Source organism: Pelecanus crispus, chromosome 7 (genome assembly GCF_030463565.1).
Source record: "Pelecanus crispus isolate bPelCri1 chromosome 7, bPelCri1.pri, whole genome shotgun sequence".
In the NCBI taxonomy this organism is placed as follows: Eukaryota; Metazoa; Chordata; class Aves; order Pelecaniformes; family Pelecanidae; genus Pelecanus; species Pelecanus crispus.
Window position 1 is genome coordinate 4,948,649 of NC_134649.1, and position 6,000 is coordinate 4,954,648.

The window sequence follows — 6,000 nt, forward strand, 5'->3', positions numbered from 1 at the left end:
GCCCCTCCTAGGGAGAGCGAAGCCCTTCCTAGGGAGAGAGAAGCCCCTCCTAGGGAGAGCGAAGCCCCTCCTAGGGAGAGCGAAGCCCCTCCTAGGAAGCTCAGCCCCGCCTGGGGATCGCAGCCCCGCCTGGGGAGCGAAGCCCACCCTGGGGGAGCAAAGCCCCTCCTGGCGATCGCAGCCCCGCCTCAGGAGGGCGAAGCCCAACCTAGGGATCGCGGCCCCGCCCGGGTATCGCGGCCCCGCCCCGGTATCGCGGCTCCGCCCGGGTATCGCGGCCCCGCCCGGGTATCGCGGCCCCCCGCCGCCCTCTCGGACCCCTCCGGCTCCCCCCCTGCGCTCCCCCCCCGGCGGGGCCGCACCGGCCGGCCCCCCCCCCCCCCCCCCGCCCCTCGCCGGGGGTGCTACTCCGGTTTGCGAGCCGCCGGCTGCTGCTGCCGTGCCCCGGCTGGGCTTGAGCCGACAGAAGGCGTCACGGGTTTAGAACGCTGCCTTTAAGTCGAGGAAGCCACCGAAATGCCTCCAGTTTTGAGCTTGTGTCACAAGTCATGAAAGCTTCGCGCGACGGAAGAGCATCCCGCCCGCCGGCCTAAGGTGCGAAGCGCGTCGCTGTGCCCGATGCCGCTCGGCTTCGTCCCGCACCGTGCATGGGCTGGATCCGGAGAAATCCTTCCCTCGACTGCACCGCAGCTGGCTCTGCGCGAGCGGCTCAGCAAGCATCGCGCCCGGGCATTTCTACCAAATTAGACAAAAAGACGAGGAGTGACTCACTTCAACCTTCCTCATCTCCCCAGGCGTTCTCTCTCTCAGGCACAGGCACACATTTACATTTCACCCAGCGCTGCAGCCTTGGGAGTTTTGCAGGGATTTGCTGCTTCCCGCAAGGCAGCCGGCTCTGCACAGCTCCCACCTCTGCATTCACTCCTCAGGACCGCTCCCAACCAAAGCTCACACAGGGAAAGCGCCGGAATTTGGTACAAGCCCCGCAAAGCTGGGATCGGGGCACAGCTCCGCCGTGCCAATCTGCCCTGGGCACTGTGCACCCCCTTCTCCGCTCTGGCCCACCCTTCCCGAAGCCTCCCACCTCAGCACCGCACCTCCCTGCTGTCAGAAACGCCAAATTTTGGCTGCTGCTTTGCTCTCCGCTGAGTAAGTTTCCTTCTAATCTCAATAAAGCCTCAAGGATTTGAGCCCAACCGACGCAGATAAATCATTGGCTTTGGCCTAAAAGTCAGCCAATTTAGCCTTGGCAGATTTGCCCCGTCAGAGGTCACCGAGAAGCTGAGATTTACTAAAGACACTTGCTTTTTCTTGGCTTTGTGGTCAAAATCAAGTCCCTCGGTGGCACTCTAACACCTGCTGTTCTTTTATGAGGGAAACCACCATGCTTCTGGGAAGAGGTAAGTTCCTGTGGTTTAGGAGGCTTTTTCTACCTCTGATGTCACTGTTATCCTAAAAAACCCCAAGTAAAGAGCGCACCGACAACCAGCGCGCTGCACAGAGCAGCGCTGCTGCGGGGGCAGGAGCAGGGCGGCCGGTTTCAACGAGCTTTCCGGGGTTCACTGCGAACGTCCTGCCAAATGCCGAGCCAGCAGACACTTGTCTGTTCTTCCTGACAATTTGACTAATTTTTTGCTGCAACTGTATTCATAAATTTTTACGATGTCATTGTTGAAAACACAGTAGATCCTGAACCTCTGCTTTTATCTCGCTTGAAAAAAACCCACCCTAAACCTCTCTCTAGATGTTGGATAGGTTTCCAGGCTGGGGGATCTACTTCTCCATCAAAGTTGGATATGCTGATGTCTGCTGAGCAGCCTGTTGTTTATTCCTGGGCCTGGACCTCCAACTGGGCGAGGAATTCATGGTCTAGGACAGGGAATGCCTGAAACAGGCAACGTTTGGGCAAGCCATTGCTGAAACAGATCTTGAAGTTTTGTTAGCTGCGTTCCAATACTCGACACTGGATAGCCCACCGAGAACCCCCTGACCAATGCAGGTATGTGGAGACCTGAAATGCGAATGAGTCATTGGAGTCCTTCTCCCTAAAGACTTCAGTGAATTAATTTGCATCTGCAGAAAAAGGGAAAGAAACCTGATGCACTCTACCAATGATGGGCAAATGAAAAACACCCAGAGGCTTCTGCTGCCACAGCTATTTCTCTTTCTTTGTGGGAAGAAGTGCAGCGGAGACACAACTTTGTGCTGTCGCTGACGTTGAAGATGGCCGCGGGAGAGCCTGAACGAAGAGGAAGTGAAGCAGCAGACCTTCGGCACAACCAAGACAAGCAATGGCATGGAGCATCCCTCTTCCCAAAGTAAATCCCTGGTGCCATGGCCCGCATCCTGCCCCTGGGAAGTCAGCTGTAACGCACAGGCGATAGTAGCAAAGACCCAGGGAGGGAGAGGGCAGAGGGAATTCACAATCTTCATTGCCACTTCAGTGACAGCAGAGGCAAATTGGGTCTCTGTGGTCTCTTCAGCTCCAGTGAAGGTCTTGCGCTTTTGAGAGGCTCATTGTCAGCATCCTACAAACTACAAAGTGTCACCCTGGTAACTCTTAATCCTGCTTCAGCACAGATTGTTCTGCATGCTCTCTCGTCTGCGGAGTTTAAAGGATGAAGCTGTCACTGGGGAAATGTTCTGATTCCGACATTCTGGAGATAGACTGACATGACGAAAACGTAGTTTATTAAAATGGTGCAAGATGTTGTGATTCCTATTTATATGGGAGTTTCAAAACAGATGTTTGTTTACCGGCAGTTCCTGCAATTAGATCAATGCAGGAATATTCCCCCACGGTAGGTGGGGAAGGAGTGTGAAGTGCAATATTTCCCATCTTCACCTTTTGGCTTTCATGGCTACCCCGCACTCATAACAGAGAAAATAAAGCAAACACCAGCCATTTACTATTTTAATGAATGTCAGATACTTCCTCAGTACTGGGGGGAGCTGGACTGCAGCTCTCTGCATCCCCTTTGCTGGGCTCTACAAAGCTTGGAAAAACCTCAAAAATGGGCGATAATGTCACCAGGGGAGGGAATGTTTCTCCACAGACTGGAACTAAGGATCCTCTCTGTGCTTCCAGACCAGGGGGGATGCTTTGCCGCTCCCACAGTCCCTGCAGCATCTCCACTTGTCCTCGCTGACTTCAGCGGGAGTTTCACAGTTTATGGATTTCTTCTACGAGAAGGACCTAGGAAGATCCATTTCCTATATGCCGTCCCATCATATTTGCACCCCTTTGGATAAATCTTTGCAGATCTATAACCTGAGAGCAAGAGTCTATCTGCAGAGGCATATGTGCTGTCCCTACATGCCACAGCCCCCGAGAGCGAGCACCTTCCTTCTGTGACCTTTGGATGTTAGAAGCATGAGCCGTAACCTGGTTTTCTTTCCAAAAGGCCTTTGAAAACAGGAGCCTTATTGGACTTGGTGCAGAAGTGCCTTTTTTAGAAACTTCCTCAGAAAGACTTATTTCAAAGAACGCAAAGGTTCCTATTAAGGTATTTTTGTTGCCTCTATCGAGCTGAGTTTTCTTCTTTTCTGTGCGCGGTTTAATTTTGAAGAGCACTTGCAGAAGTAGTGTCCACCTCTAGATGGTGTGTTTTACTCAGAAGAACTTCACGCCTCGGCCTTTACATAACTTCTGCTCACTTGTCTGAGGTTGCAAACACTCTTCAACCAAACCACACAGATTCTCGTATTTCCTTGTTTTCTTAACATGATAAGCTGGCCACAGTGTGATGCAAAAATGATAAAAAAGTATTACTTAGATTACCTGCAAAAAGGTGTGTTATATGGCACATTTGGTTGGACATGTGAGGTATCTACTGTGTAACTGATAACATTGCATGTCTTCTGGGTTCATTCTTGTGCTAACTAAATCAAAACAGAATCTATTTTTTTCTAATACAATGCCTCTGCTGTTGTACTTGAATGTAAAGAAAGAAGGAAGGAACAAATATGGGTAATACCACAAGGCTAAAATGGCCGTGGCATTGCAATAACTAACTCCATCCCCAGTATTTATACTTCTTTTCTCTGGACAGCATAGGATGGAGCTATGAAGCTTTGGAGGGAAAAAAGAAGTATTTTAGCAAGTGTGTAGCATTCCCACAAACTTTGGAAGCTCTTTGAGAGCTGTAGGCTGTTTGGGCAGATGACTCCTGACTGTTGTAGGATGATTTCTGGGGGGCGTGCTGCCCAAAAGGCTAAAAAAACCCCTGTCCAGATATTAATTAATTAAGATTTAAAACTTTTTTGTGAGGCAGATTAAATGGTCCTGACATGGTCTTCATGTCCCAGGCCCCTTTCAGGACATCACAGTTGCTCTTAATACGTAGCACAAGAGTTCAGGGCAGACAACAGAGAAGATGACTATCAGATCTATGTCGTGGAGGGCGATCATAACTCCCTGCAGCCTGAATTCGGATCTTAAAAGGCACAACTCTTACAGTGATGGGGAGAGGACGGCAGGTAGAGATGTGCTTTGTGGTGCAAAAACCAGGGAGTTCACGTTACACTCACGCAGGGCTGTGCTGGGGTGTACTGTACACCTTGTAGAATTGCTCTGTGGAAATGTCTTGGAAGAGTCAAAATCTGATCTATCATTGGACCTGTGATTCTGTTTTGTACCTGGTTTTTGACAGTCCGGAGGAAAACCTGTACAGAAGTATGTCCAAGAACAAGTGTCACAGCTTATGTTATTCTGGTTTAATTCTGTAATATTTAATTCCCTAATAGCCTTCAATACTCAGGAACATAAATAAGTGATATACCCTGCTTAACCAAATACCCAAGATATGGTTTGTGACTTACTTGAAATAGAGAGCGGTTTCCTTCTGGATGTCAGCATTTCCCTGCTTGAAGGAACAACACGAGATAATTTAACACCCCCATTTTTGGTCACTTAGAAAAGAAAAAAGGAGGACATAGAGAATTAATATCACTAATTTGGGGCTAGGGATAAGGCCCATTTGGTTTTGCTGCATTTTTTTTTGTTTTGTTTTTGGGGGTTCTTTGGTTGTCATTCTAGAAATTTAAAGAATGTGTAGTTGTCCTCACTGTTCTTTGGCATAGGAATGGTACGGTTAAATTAATTCGGAGCAGAAAAGACACCAATCTGCTTGCACTGCCCAACTGTACAGAAAGTAATCAAACAGAATAAATGATGTAAAATAAATTAGATCAAAAAATCTGCTGGGCTTTCATAAGCGAAAGTGTTCTTCGTAACACAGGTAAGGAAATTGCTCATGCTGACTTCAGTGGGTCCAAGATTTTCTCCATGATTTCTAACCTGAAATTGCTGCTTTTAGCAGTTTAAAAAAAGCCCTTGTATGGAATCAACTTTTCTAGCGCATTATGAGTAATATCTACTGCTTTTATTTTACATCTCAGCTTAGCGACAGAACTTGCTTGTAAATAAGGGTTATTTGCACTAAAAGGCTATTATGAAGTTATCTTTGATGCTGAGGCTACAGTCTCAGTTCCCAAGCGTAAAAGAACACTTTAGGGTATAAACAGCTTTGTTACGTCTGCTTAAATACCCTGTTTTCTCCAGGAGCAGCCTAGGGAGGAGCGCGGGCACAACCTGGGCTGCTTCTCTGCAGCATGCGACATTTCGCACTCCGCTGGCGGGGCCCTGACAAAAGGCCACCGCACAGGAATTAAGCTTTCATGTGGTTATCGCAGGGTGTTGCTAGAGGGTTTCATTTAGCTTTTTACCAGGAGATTTTTCCTCCCGATCGCTGAGAGGCCCATAAATGCCATCAGAGGTGCCTCTCCTGCCGAGCCCCCCTCTGGTTTTGTTGCCGTGACCGGGGCTGAGCAGCCACGTGGTTATTGCTGGGTCCTGGTTTAATGCGATGTTCTCCTTCTTTGTTTCAGGCGCTGGAGGCGGGCTTTGAGGTTCATTCTTACACGATTTGGGTTTTTTTCTTCTTTCCAATTTGTATCCCCCGGTTTTAGCACGATGGCAGACATTCCTTGCCGCAACAC